A 15,148-nucleotide genomic window follows, 5' to 3' on the forward strand; every position below is an offset into this window, starting at 1 on the left:
AGATAAACTTCAGGTTTTCTACAACCGGACATTAACAAATTCCCATATTACCATAACCGCGGGCACGACTTTCGAAAGTTCAATCCCTGCAGGGGTGTCCCAACTTAGCCCATCAAAAGCTCTCACGGTCAACGAAGGATATTCCTTCTCCCAAGACAATCCGATTAGACTCGGCAATGGTAAAACAAGTCCAGCAACACCGCCCGAATGTGCCGACAAATCCCGATAGGAGATGCACATATCTCGTTCTCAAGGCACACTCAGATGAGCGCTCCGTACAACTAAAACCAAACCTCGAGTTTCCCCGAGGGGGCGCTGCAAAGGGCTCTAGTTTGGACCAACACTCAGAGGAGCACTGGCCCTAGGGGGTTAAAATAATGATGACCCTCGGGAGCGCGACTCCCAAGGGAAAAGAGGCTATGTGGCGAATGGTAAAACTAATGTTGGACATTGATGAAGGAGTTTTATTCAAGGCGAACTGTCAAGGGGTTCCCATTATAACCCAACCATGTAAGGAACGCAAAATCCGGGAACATAACACTGATATGACGGAAACTAGGGCGGCAAGAGTGGAACAAAACACCAGGCATAAGGCCGAGCCTTCCACCCTTTACCAAGTATATAGATGCATTAATTAAATAAGAGATATTGTGATATCCCAACAAAATATACATGTTCCAACAAGGAATAAACTCCAATCTTCACCTGCAACTAACAACGCTATAAGAGGGGCTGAGCAAAGCGGTAACATAGCCAAACAATGGTTTGCTAGGACTAGGTGGGCTAGAGGCTTGGCTTAAACAATATGGGAGGCATGATAAGCAAGTGGTAGGTATCGCAGCATAGGCATAGAAAAAGAGAGAGCATCTAGCAAGCAAAGATAGAAGTGATTTCGAGGGTATGGTCATCTTGCCTGCAAGGTTCTCTGAGAAGACGAAAAGCTTGATCCTCGAACACGAACTCAACGGGCTCCTCGAACACGAACTCGTCTCCCGGCTCTACCCAATCAAGAACAACAAGCAAAGGGAGAAAACAATCAACCACGTGCAATGCTCAAACAACATGATGCAAACATGGTATGATCTGTGGGATGCGATATGGGATGCATAAGCATGATTTGGAAAGGAATGATTGAAACTGGCCCCAACCTGGAAATCCAAGAGTGCCACTGGAAAGAGGAGTTGATTTCGGTTGAAATCGATATAAAGATCACTGGAATCGGATGCACGGTTTGGAAATGGCAAGCAAAACAAATATGGCACCGGTCTGCGATAATCAGCAAGAATCCACCTAAATGCATCAAGTTAAATAAGCTACTGCACTTAAACATAGCAACAAAATACATGGCAGGGATCCACTCATGATGCTTGACAAAAGATGAACACTGAGCTACGGCTAATTCACTCAATAACAGGTTCAAACAAGCATGGCAAAAGTGCAAAAGATAACAGGTTTCAGGCTTAGTGAAATTAACAGCAAATAAGGAATTTATCATCAGGAAGCAAAGTTTAGGGCACGATAACTACATGCTACAGGAACATATCATGGCAAAGCAAGGCATGGCATGAAGCTACTCAAAGCAAATAACAAAAGTCCCTTAGTGACCATGAGCCAAAAGGGATCAGAAAATACAATTGCAAGCATGTGAACATAGAAAAAAACATAAACAGATTCAGACTTAGTGAAAAACTGGAGCATGGCAAAACAGATAACGAGTAGGCATGTTTACGAGCTCGATGCACTCACTACAAAGCATGGCATGATAAACTAAGCATACACCCAGCAAGTAGACATGGCATAGAAGCTAGACATGGCAAGAACAACATAATAGCATGCACGAATCAACAACAACAACAAGCTTGGCAAAATTGCTAAACATGTTAACAATCTGCCAGGAACATTTTATAGCCAAAGTAGAGCTCGATTGCCTCAAGCTAGGGTGCTCCATAATTTCAAACAAAGACATGGATGGATAGAGCACAACAAACTCTACAAAACATCCTTACTGATCATGCTCAAAAGAGGCACAGATCACTAGGAAACAACATGAACATAAGGCATACAAATAATGACAGGGCAAGGACTTAGTGATATTCTACGTCCCTGAAATCAGCATCACTGAGTAAGCTACTTTGCATGCTTGTGCTAGTCACCACAAAGATCACAAAAATGCATGGCATACACCCCTGTAAAGATGGCATGGCATTCTTCAAAACAAATGTAGAGCTCAGGATCATAGCATGCACACATTAATCATGGCAAAAATGACAAAAGTGCATTTGCTGAAACAGATCTGAAACTATCTTCACATAGCCCTCTTCCAACAGCATTTTGGGCATCAAGATGAGCTAAAATGAAAATAATGCAATGAGATGAAATGTTGTACTCTTCGAGACGAGCATGTTGATATGCTACACGCACGAATCGGAGCCACGGATGCAAAGTTATGACCGGATGAACATGGCATAAAATTACTGAGATCTGGGGACTTAGCCATATCACCTCGCGGAAAAGTCAATGGACGGACAAGGTGGTGCGGGATGAGAGGAACTGGGGCGCGAGGAGGCTGTTTGGTTGGAGGGATGGGTGGATCTCATCCACCTTCATCGGATCCGGCCGGAGCGGAGCTCCGGCAAGCTCGAACGCCGGCGAGGGGCGAGCTCCGGCGATGTAGCAGCGGGGCGGCGCCAGAGGGAGGCGAGGCGATGGCCGGACGGCGGAGGAGGTCCGGCAGGGCACGGGCGGAGGCGGTGGCCGGAGCGGCGCGGCCGGCGGCGAGTGCAGCGGCGAGAAGGCAGGGAGGCTCGCCGGCGCGGCGGCCAAGGGCGGTGGCGGGCGACGAAGGACGGCGGCGGGGCGTGCGGGCGCTCAGGTGGCGGCGCGAGGAGATGGCTCGGGGGGGCCCAAACTGGGCCTCGCCCGGGCCGGCGGCGGAGAGAGGAGGCGCGGGACACGTGGCTGCGCCCGGTTGGGCGAGGGCGGCGTCAGCTGACGTGGTGGCACCGGATAGGGCGGAGCGAGGTGGCAGCGGCGGCGGCTGGACATTGTCCGGCATGGTAAGGACGCGTCCGGCGGCGCCAGGGGAGGGATTTTTAGGGTTAGGGGCGAAATGGACCCGAGATTGAAATGGAGGGGTCTATTTATAGAGGTAGAGAGAGCTAGGAGTGTCCAAATGAGGTGTGGGCTACGGCCACATGATCGTGATCGAACGCTCTAGATGATGGAACAGGTTTAGGTTGGTTTTGGGCCACTTTGGAGGGGTGTTGGGCTGCAACACACACGAGGCCTTTTCGGTCCCTCGGTTAACAGTTGGAGTATCAAACGAAGTCCAAATGGGACGAAACTTGACAGGCGGTCTACCGGTAGTAAACCAAGGACGCATGACAAGTCTCGGTCCAATCCGAAAACGTTTAACACCCACACACGAAAAGAGGTAGAAAGGGACACCGGAGGACATAGGAGCGCCGGAATGCAAAACGGACAACGTGGAAAATGCTCGGATGCATGAGACTTACACGTATGCAAATGAAATGCACACGATGACATGATATGACATGCATGACACGCAAGCAATGACAAGGCAACAACAGCGAATAACTGGAGGACACCTGGCACATCGGTCTCGGGGCGTTACAACGTGGGAGCTCTAGCCGCGTCGTGGGTGTTGCAAGCTGGTAATCAGAGCCAACCCTGACTTAGGAGCCCCCTGCTTGATCGAATCACCGACGTTGTTGAGTCTAGCACAAAATGTTTTTAGTCTTAGGATTATATATATCAGAGAGTAGGATTCCTCTTACTCCTCGGTGCCTTCGCCGCTCTGGTGAGGCCTCCTGACATAGATGTTTTGACTTTCCTCTCCTCAAATTTCACAATTTTATTGAGGATCACACGGGTATCTTGGAATCATTCTGATATTCTTGTGACGAGAACATTGTTCTTCGTGCCTCCTGGCATTTAGGGGTTGTGGAAGTGTCCCTGGAGTTGAGCTCCGAGGTGTTGTCGTCACAATTGTATCGTTGTAGTTATGGAATACCTGAGTTCGCCGACATCGAAAATCTCTTTTATATAGTTAGTGGTGAGATAACCTCGACGCCACCCAGTACTGGGGTGGGAGTTCGGGAGTATGGCCATAACTCGTAAAATAGATGTCTTTCGAAGGTTGAGGTACACGATTTCCGAATGTTTCTTGGTTATGTGTTGACGGATTTATATAGTTGGAGCGTAGGGCTTGTTAGTTGTGTGACATATATTGTGCCTCCCTATATCCCCAACACCAGATTGCATAACCAGAAAGTTTTGGGAGTTTATAGGTGGGAATTCAAGTAGTCCTAGAATATCTCTCCGATAGATGCATGATATGGGATTGGGTAAATCTTTATCATATGTATTTGTTCCGGCTTATTCTGTAAGCCAAATCCTTTGTTTTGTTTTGAGTTGTGGTATTTGAGTTGCTTCTATGTCAAGTGTTGATTCCATACCTTTTCCAAGTGGTGTTCTCATCTTTCTATGGGAGTATTAATCCTTCATGGTCATCAAGATTTTCATCCCAATTCTATTTCCAACTAGCGCACTTCTCTTTGAGATGATCCCATCATTCTCCCCATCCGCAAGATCAATTCTAAGTTTTTCTCAACGGTGTTTGTTTCATCTGTCCCAAGTTTTCTTTGTTTTTCCCGCCCTCCCACCCTTTTTCTTCAAGGACTTAGATATCTTAATCAAGTATCCATTTTATTGATGTGAAGTCTCTTCATTCTTTTCCTTCAATGTTCTTATCCGATGATTCTCTGGAAGATACAAAGGAAGCTTCAAATTCATCCTTCTTCCTTCTATTTCTTGTCTGGTGGATTCAATTCACGCTTTGTCGATCATATCCTTTTTCCTCGTTTCAAATGTTTTCACATGCCGGTGCACCTCTTAATCATCCACTCCTCACCATTCATTTGTTCTGGACTACTGAAGATATCTCAGGAGATGCGTGTTTTCATTCCTACTCCATTCAAGCTATTTCGAGATTGTTATCTCATTCAAGCCATTTAATTCAATAGGTGCAATCTCTCTTTTCAAGCAATCTTTTCGATGATGTATCTTTTGAGTGGGCCCTAACCCACAGGTCTTTTCCCAAGATCTTACCTAACTCTTCTATTTTCCTGGACTTACTCTCAAATTCATCTCCAAGTTGGACTTAAGAATGAATTATCATCAGTCATGTTTATTTCTCCAAGATCTTTCAAATTCTTTTCATCGTTGGCTCAACCTCTTCTCTTTTGATTCTCCTGAAGTGTCTAAACAATTCTTGGTGTTGTTTCTCGTCATCATTCTCGGATTTTGAAGACCAAAGAGGAGTTCCTATTAAATGCTTACTCGTTCTTCCAAAGATTCATGGTGCTAGCTTTATGCCATCCTCTCATAATTGTTTTCGATTGTGAGAATTCTTTTCACCCATCCAGAGCAATTCAGGAATCTTTTCAATTAGATTCTTCGGATCTCGTCATCTCTGAATTATTCAGTCCAGCTTTCAGCTATCGTTCTCCAAATCATACCGGTTCATCATTCAAGTATTCTCTAATCAGCTCGGGATCTCTTCGTTCACTTGTATCTAAATTCTCTCAAGTATCTTCGTTCATTTTCTAATTCTTACTGGTGATTCATTATTTTTCTTTAAGGGTTTTCAAATTCTTACAGTGGTTCGTTCAAGAGTTCTCTTCCTTGGTTATCATATAGATTTATTCCTGTGTAAATCCTACCGGTGGATTGTTGAAGACCTTATCAAGTTTACGCTATTTCTCTCTTCAATCTTTTCAAGAAGAATAAGTAGTATGCCAAATCTGTTGCTTGTCATCCATTTAAATTGCTGAAGGATACGCATAACGTAATTCTTATTATTGTTTCATCCAAGTGATCTAATTGCTTCTTTCCAGAGTTTTTCATCATGTCACATTCTCGGTTCAAGACCCTTCATCTTTTCTTTTCCGGAGTTCCAAGTTTTCTGCCTTATCTCGTCGCAAAGATCCATCTAAATCATCGCAAGGTTTCACCTTGTGTTTTCAACTTCTCTTACTTTTTATCATCCTTTTATTACCGGAGTTCTTCATGGAGGATCTACATGGTGGTTCGTCAAGGATTATTTTCATTCTTCAATTGTTCTTGAAGATTTCTTTCGAAGTTATGATCCGCCAAGCTATTCTCAAAATTATATAGGTTGCTCAACACATGTTTTGTTTTCAGTAGTTCAAGTATTCTTCATCATGCATTCCAAATTTCTTTTCTTTCTACCTTATCTTTCGAGATGGCGTTATATCATTCTTGACAATTTCCATTCATGTTTTCGTGATTCACATGTTGTCAAGAATGAGGTAATTTAAATCCATCAATCTCTTCGTCGGAGTTTTCTTGTGTCATATTTCACCTGAAGCCTTCCCTTTGGAATGTTGCTATTGTGGTGCTTATCATTGATCCAAGTTATCTCTCTATATTGGTGGGAGAAGTGTTTCATCTCCTTGGTGTTATCAATTATATTATTCGTTTCCGTAGTGGCAGAATTTCGCCTCAATTTTGAGAAGTTTTCCAACAACTCCGTTATAACCTTCTTGGAAAGGTGCTTTCCAAGCTCATTTGTGGCAGAAGTTGCCTATTTCTTCTCCATTCTTTTATTCCAATGATCTATCTTCTATTATTTCTTCCGAAGGCATTGTGATGTTGCTCTTTTCACTCATCATTTCGAATTGTGAGGATCGTGTTCTTTTCGTGCTTATCCTTTTAACCGGAGTGTCGTGTCCTCTTTTCAAGTTCATCCCATTTTGCCAAGTTTTGCTTCTCTTTTATACCGGAGTGCTTCCTACATCCTTTCTTTCTCATTCCTAGCTTATTCCATTTCAACCGGAGTGGTTACATGTCCTTCCTTGTCGCTGGAGCTCTTCATTCATGTCTTTGGGACCCCAAGATTTTCGCAATGTTCCTTGTTCCTCTTTTCTAACGGAGTGTTTTCAACTTTGTTCATCTCCGTTGTATTAATTTCACCAAAATTGTTTAACCTCTCAAGGTTCACTGGGTTCACTCGTTTTTACAAGAAGCAACTTAGTTTTACCACTCCTCTTCCTTTTCTACTTCACTCTGGCGCCATCCTAGATCTCGTGATGAGATCCTCTTGTAGTGGTAGAGTGTTGTAACACCCTGGATGTGACTTTCCATAATTGTAACTCCAACTCTTGCCATTTCCGACTATGTGATATGATATTCCCATCATGGTTCGATTTTGTTTTCGTTTGCATTTTGTTCATGTCATGCATTTAATCTCATGTCATCATGTGCATCTCATTTGCATTCATGTTCGTCTCATGCATCTGGTCATTTTTCCCCTTGTCTATTTCGCAATCCGACACTCCCAAATGCACCTGTGGCACCCCTCAAATCTCGTTTCGTGAGCGAGAGAAAAACATTCTCGGAATGGGTCAAAATTTGTCGAGTGGCCTTGGTACATCACCGGTAGGCCACCTGTCAAATTTCATTCCATTTGGAACTCGTTTGATGCCCCGACGATTAACCGGGTAACCACAAAATCCCCTCTCTCATTGCAGCCCAACACCCCTCCAAAGCAGCCCACTAGCCCCTCTAAACCCCCTGCATACTCTTTGTCATTGGATCACGATCGTGTGGGCGAAAACCGCACCTCATTTGGACTCTCCTAGCTCCACCTACATATAAATAGGTGTCTCCCCTTTCAAATCACGGGTCCTGAAACCCTAGCCCCGCTCCTCTCACCCGCTGGACGTGTTTGTGCCTGCCGGACACTCCGCGCTACCGCCCCGGACCAGTGGTGAGACGCCACGTGGCCCGCCTCCGCCTCCAGTGTTGCCGGCCCGCCGCGACCCAAATCCGGCCCACTGGGCCCGAAGCGCCGCCGCCGGGTCAACGGCCCCGCTCCTTCGCACGCCGCTCGTCGCCTTCGCCGCTCGAGGCCGCGTGCCTCCCGCGCCTGCTCACCACGGACCTCAGCCGCCCTGCCATCCGCTTGCTGCCGCCGCATCACGCACCGCACGCCCTCGCTCCCCTATCCCAGCGCCGCTCGTCGCCGGGCGCCACCGAGCCCATCTCCGGCCGGATCCGGCCGCCTCCCTTCTTCCCCGAGCTCCGGCCGCCGTCCTCTTCTTCTCCGGTGCAACTGTGGAGAGATTCGATCCGCTGCCTCAAAAACCGTGTGAACCCTAGATCTGGAAAAGGTTGACCTCGTTTTCTCCAAGTCTGTGATATTTTGATGCCCTGTTCATCATGCTATATCTCCATGCTCCTAGCTCCGAATTGCGCATATGTTATATCAAAATGTTCGTCTCTGATTATCTTCATGTTAGTGTCATTTGCATGTATGTTACTGTCCATATTGATGCCCCAATCATCGTTGAAAAAGTGCTATATGATGTTGTCTACTGGAATTTAACAGAACATGATGATTTGTCATTTTCATTGCATTGTATGTGTGCATACTATGAACGTGATGTCTACATGTTTTATGAGCTCCATCATTCCATATTCATAGAGGTGCAAGCCTTGTATTTTGTGAGTTATGTGTTCATTAGCACAAGCATGCAAATTAGGCTATGTAATGTTACTCTTTTGCAAGTCCTTTACTTGCTACATTTTGATGCCATGTAAACATGTTGCTACCATGAGATCCATGCACATATTGGGATAGTTCATTAAGCATGTTTTGGATATGTGGTATTGCTATATCCATGCATGCCTCTGGTTGTAATTATGGAGTACTCTAGATTGTCATTACCATTCTCTACTTTTGCTAAATATTGTTCCTGGTAGATTTTTAACATGAGATTCAACTTTGCCATGGGTGTTGCTAGTGATGCATGTAGCCTATGAACTTGCTCTTGCCATGCTTAGCTTCTCGAACTTATCTACTTCATGTTGGTTACCTTGTTATACCATGAAATTCTTTGTGGTGAGTGGCATGATCTTGCAAAGTTGCTATCATGAATCTGTTTCTGCCATATATTGTTTTTCCTCTTAGTCTGAAACTGTTCATATAACTTGTCATGTTTGCATGGGTGCCACATCATTTTCCATGCATATTTGGTTAAAGTTCAATAAGGGAGTTTTGTTCTACGCCTTTAGTACTACCATGCCATTCCATTTTTCCATAGTATGTTCCTATAGCATGTGGTTTTCTAGCTCTAAACATTGCTACATGATGTTATATGATGCTCTTTTGACATGTTTAGTATTTTCTCTAAGTCTATGAAGCTAATATCATTTGCATTGTTGCCATGCTATTTTGAGCTTGTTATAATGAGTTCTAGCAGGAGCTCAGTGTTCATGATTTTTAGAGCTTCACATGTACTTAATAATCATGTGCTTTGTTGCAATGTTGGAGTACTGTAGCTTAGTTTCTTGTTGCATTCTAAGTGCTATGATGTTGTTAACCACAGTTTTGCATCATTCTTGTATTGCTTGTCATTTTCAAACCGTGCATCCGTTTTTGGTGATCCTCATATCGATTTCGACCGAAATCACCCCATCTTTCCAGCGGCACACTTGGTTTGCCAAGTTAATGCCTTGATCATTCTTTTCCTTTCGGAGTTCCCATATGCATTGCACATCATACCTTGCATTCCATGCCATGTCTTGCATCATGTTGCTTGTGCATTGCCATTGATTGATTGTTGTTCCGTTGCTTGTGTTCTTTCTTTGGGTAGAGCAGGGAGATGAGTTCATGAACGAGGAACCTGGTGAGTACGCTAACGAGGAGCAAGCTTTCGATAACTCTGAGGACTTTGCAGGCAAGATGACCATTACCTTCGATATCACTTCTATCTTTTCTTGCTAGTTGTTCGTTCTATCTCTATGCCGCTCTACCTTCCACTTGTTTATCGTGCCTCCCATATTGCCATGTCAAGCCTCTAACCTACCTTCCTAGCAAACTGTTGTTTGGCTAAGTTACCGCTTTTGCTAAGCCCCTCTTATAGCGTTGCTAGTTGCAGGTGCCTTGCAGGTTGTTCCATGTTGGAACATGGATATGTTGGGATATCACATTATCTCTTATTTTAATTTATGCATCTATATACTTGGCAAAGGGTGGAAGGCTCGACCTTATGCCTGGTGTTTTGTTCCACTCTTGCCGCCCAAGTTTCCGTCATACCGGTTTTATGTTCCTTGATTTTGCGTTCCTTACGCGGTTGGGGTTATGGGAACCCCTTCACGGTTCGCCTTGAATAAAACTCCACCAGCAAGGCCCAACCATGGTTTTACATTTGCCTAAAAACCTATAACTTTCCCTTGGGTTCTGCAGACCCGAGGGTCATCTTTATTTTAACCGGTCCAGTCCTCCTCTGAGTGTTGGTCCTAAATGGACAGCCTCTGGGGCAACCTCAGGGAAACTTGAGGGCTGGTTTTACTCGTAGCTTGTCCCATCTGGTGTGCCCTGAGAAGGAAATACGTGCAGCTCCTATCGGGATTTGTCAGCTCATCGGGCGGTCTTGCTGGTCTTGTTTTACCATTGTTGAAATGTCTTGTAACCGGGATTCCGAGACTGATCGGGTCTTTCCGAGAGAAGGAATATCTTTGTTGATCGCGAGAGCTTGTGATGGGCTAAGTTGGGACACCCCTATAGGGTATAAACTTTCAAGATCCGTCCCCACAGATATGTGGAAGATGGAAATTTGTTAATAACCGGTTGTAGAGAACTTGACACTTGACTTAATTAAAATGAATCAACCGCGTGTGTAGCCGTGTTGGTCTCTTTTCGGCGGAGTCCGGGAAGTGAACACAGCTTGGGTTATGTTTGACCGTAAGTAGTTTCAGGATCACTTCTTGATCACTTCTAGCTTCACGACCGTTGCGTAGCTTCTCATCTAACTCTTATTTGCGTATGTTAGCCACCATATTTGCTTAGCGCTTGCTGTAACTCCACCTCATTACCATATCCTACCCATAAGCTTAAATAGTCTTGATTTCGCGGGTGTGAGATTGTTGAGTCCTCGTGACTCACGGATACTTCCAAAACAATTGCAGGTGCCAATGATACCATTGCAGTTGAAGCTACCGAACTCAAGTGGGAGTTCGACGAGGAAATTGGTCATTACTATGTGTCGTTTCCTGATGATCAGTAGTGGTGCCCAGTTGGGACGATCGGGGATCTAGCAGTTGGGTTTATCTTCTTTTTCATTTGGTTGTCCATAGTCGGACTATGAGCGTACTCTGATGATGTGTGAACTTATTTGAATATTGTGTGACGTGGCGAGTGTAAGCCATGTCTGTTTATCCATTTCTTGTTCATTACATGGGATGTTGTGAAGATGACCCTTCTTGCGACAAAACCACTATGTGGTTATGCCTCTAAGTCATGCCTCGACACGTGGGAGCTATAGCCGCATCGTGGGCGTTACATCAGTGTCGAGCCAAAGTCAAGCGGAGTGCGGAGGTGCCATGACCAGCAAGAACTAGAAGGTCGGTTGGTTCAAAGGCACCTTCATAGAGATTGTTAAAGAGTGGCAGCGTGGGTGGTTTTACATCACTAAGCCGCTTGCCATTGGCCAGACCGAGGTCCCGGCGTTTTTAGCCTGTCCTCCCAGGAAGCTCTTGTCCTGGAAGAAGAAGGTCCTTGCCTGGGGGAACTCAGATGAGGTGGAGGCCCTGACCAAAAAGATCCAGTGGTGGTCTGATCAGAAAAACCTCTAGCTGGTAGACGTGGTGAACGTCATGCTCCACTGCTGCATCCTCCCACTCCAACTTCGAGCCACCCCGATGTGGGAGCACAAGCCCAAGGATGTAGGGCCCATCCACTAATTATTCCTCTCCACCTCGACCGGAATGTGGGCGTGGCTATTCAAGCCATCTAAGGATGAATTCCTTTCGGATGAGTGAGACCTCGGCTTTGAAGCCGGCTACGACGCCCCCGAGGTAGTCTTTTAATGGACAGTTCTACATTCTATGTTCTGTGTTTTAGACCTCGACTACTCAATTGGTCTCATACATGCAGAAGTGGATCTCTAAGGCACAGTGGATGTTGTGGCTGGCGCCACTGCCCGAGGGGGAGAGGATCCCCTATTCACGGCCGTCCTAATCAAGGAGTCGCACGTAGTGATCCCCAAGGGGTCAAAACTTTAGAAGGGCAAAGGTGGTCTTTGGACCCGGGAGACCTTGGTCACCCGATCCAACGAGACCCATGCCTCCTTCACTCATGAGGATGACATGGAGGTGCACAAGGCAGAAGGGAACCCTTCCCTCAAGGGTAAGAGGGCGACATCCAAGGACGCCGAGGCCGAACGCGGCCAAAGGGCCAGAAGAGGGCGCGCAAGGCCTCTACCGAGCCCTCCAACAGGCCCGCCCGCTGGAGAACATCACCTTCTCCGGCGAGTCAGACAATGACCTCGAGATGGGGAGGGAGAAGCCAGCGCCTCAGAGGTATGTCATCGTCACTATCTCTTGTTTTTCGTTCCATCAAGATAGGACTCATACAAGTAATTTTCTTTAGTCCGCCGAAGGTGCGACTAAGAGGCAACAATTCAAACGGGCTGCCTCCCACCAGCGGGACACCCAATCCCGCCACTCCTCCTCCAGCTCTAAGGGGCTGAGGGAGGCGATATTCGAACCGTCCGCCCTAGTCAAGACCATGGGCGCTGAGGTATCGGTCATTGTCAGTGTCAAAACCAGCAGATCTCGAGTAGGGGGTCCCAAACTGTGCGTCTGAGGATCGATGGTAACAAGGGACAAGTGGGAAACAATGTTTATCCTGCTTGATTGTATTTGATGAGTATTGGGGTTACAAGAGTTGATCTAACTTGAGATCGTAATGGTTATACACTAGCTGTCTAGCATATGGGAATTCTGATATCCTCGACGGACTAAATCCTCCGATTTAAATACACACCAGAGGGGCCTAGGGTTGTACAGAGTCGGTTTTTGGGGGAAGGAAATAACATATCCGAACACCAATCTTGCCGTCCACGCATATAGGAGTCCTACCTGGACATGGGGGGAAAGTCTTGTCCTTTTATCTTCACGACCCATCAGTCTGGCCCATATCGAAAAGCTTGGACACCCGAGGACCCACTAATCCAGGACTCCCGCAATAGCCCCCGAACTGGCCTTCAAATGACGATGCATTATCCGGCTTATGTCTTTGGCTTTTGCAAGGTTGGTTCTTCATCATACCTTGGACAGATAATAGTCCGGCCCTGACTCCCACGTTCTGCCTTTATGACTCCTTCCCTATCGTTGCCTCAATTTCCACGCGCTTGGCGAATGCGAACGGTCCATAATAATGTTTACCAAAAATTAAACCCCTAGCCGCACAGGGATGCCACCTATATAAAGAGGTTGGATCCCCAAGTGCCATCCACATCGTGCAGAGAACACTAGGACTAGCCACAAAAAACTTCAAAACATGGCCAGCGCCCTAGGCTCTTCTACGCATCCCATGGACCTTAAGAGGGTGATTGGCAGAGCTGTTTAGTGTCTCATCTTTAGTTGATTCTACTCCAGACGCAGGGATATCTCCCTCTCGCATATCTAGTTTCTGTACGAGCGGAATTGGCTTCGATTGGCAATGATGTACTAGCTGAAAATTTCCCCAACCACAATAAGGAGGAGAGGGTGTGCTTCGTTTTGTTTCTCTTGCGGGGCTTACGATTTCCGATCCATCCCTTTCTGAGGGGTCTGTTGGAGTTTTACGACATCCAGCTGCACAACCTCACCCTAGGTTTGATCCTACACATCTCAGGCTTCGTCGCTCTCCGCGAACTATTTCTGGGCTGCGAGGCTCATTTCGAATTATGGAGAAATTTATTTTGCCTCGTCCCTCGCCATGGAGGGGGCTCCATATTGAAGTGGGCGGCGCCGAAGTATGGCGCATAGCCAGATCAAGCTGCCCTATTAGAACTCCCAAAAAGGTATCCCCAGAATGGTCTTCGGAGTGGTTTTATGTTGATGATGTCCTACTTCCGGACCTAGTTCGGCCATTGCAATAAAATGATGTAACTCCTTTATGGTGTAACAACGGAGAGGACAACGCATCTCGTTACAGACACAAGAGTCTGGACACCCCGGCCGAACTAGCCATGATCTTGGCCGATCTGTATAAGGGGGAAATAGAAGACTTCCTCCGCTTAAATTGCTGAGAAGGTTTTTCCATGTGTCAGTGTCCAAACCGACGGATCTCGGGTAGGGGGTCCCGAACTGTGCGTCTAAGGAGGATGGTAACAGGAAGCGGGGGACACAATGTTTACCCAGGTTCGGGCCCTCTCGATGGAGATAATACCCTACTTGCTTGATTGATCTTGATGATATGAGTATTACAAGAGTTGACCTACCAAGAGAGTGGAGAGGCTAAACCCTAGAAGCTAGCCTATGGTATGATCGTTGTTGTCCTACGGACTAAAACCCCCCGGTTTATATAGACACCGGAGGGGGCTAGGGTTACACAGAGTCGGTTACAAGGGAGGAGATCTACATATCCGAATTGCCAAGCTTGCCTTCCACCCAAAGGAGAGTCCCATCCGGACAGGGGACGAAGTCTTCAATCTGGTATCTTCATAGTCCAACAGTCTGGCCAAAGTATATAATCCGGCTGTCCGAGGACCCCCTAATCCAGGACTCCCTCAATAGCCCTTGAACCAGGCTTCAATGATGACGAGTCCGGTGCACAGATTGTCTTCGGCATTGCAAGGCGGGTTCCTCCTCCGAATACTCCATAGAAGATTTTGAACAGAAGGATAGTGTCCGGCTCTGCAAAACAAATTCCACATACCACCGTAGAGAGTATAATATTTCCAAAAATCTAATTTTCTAACAACTTTTCATAACGTGTCATCACGCCATGGCTCCGGTTATTATTCGAACCGTTTTTCTCAACCAGCTACTGCACACATTGCAAGGCGGTTTTCTTGGCATGTCTTGTCGAAGCAGAGATCGTGTCCCCTTATCCCGGGATCCTCATCAATACAGGTGTGGGTAACCCAACCGCGCCATCAATCATGACGCTTGGGGAATAAGTGAGTTTTACCAGGCAAGTGGGGAGGCACGCAGTATCTACCGCCCTTATAGGGATAAGGACTCCTCCTTTTTACCCATGCCTTCTTCTTCCCTGCCCATCCATTCTCGCGCACTCGAGCTCCAGCGCCCAAGTTCGCATCTTCTCCGCAAA

The sequence above is a fragment of the Triticum urartu genome, chromosome 4 (genome assembly GCF_003073215.2).
Source record: "Triticum urartu cultivar G1812 chromosome 4, Tu2.1, whole genome shotgun sequence".
Taxonomy (NCBI): Eukaryota; Viridiplantae; Streptophyta; class Magnoliopsida; order Poales; family Poaceae; genus Triticum; species Triticum urartu.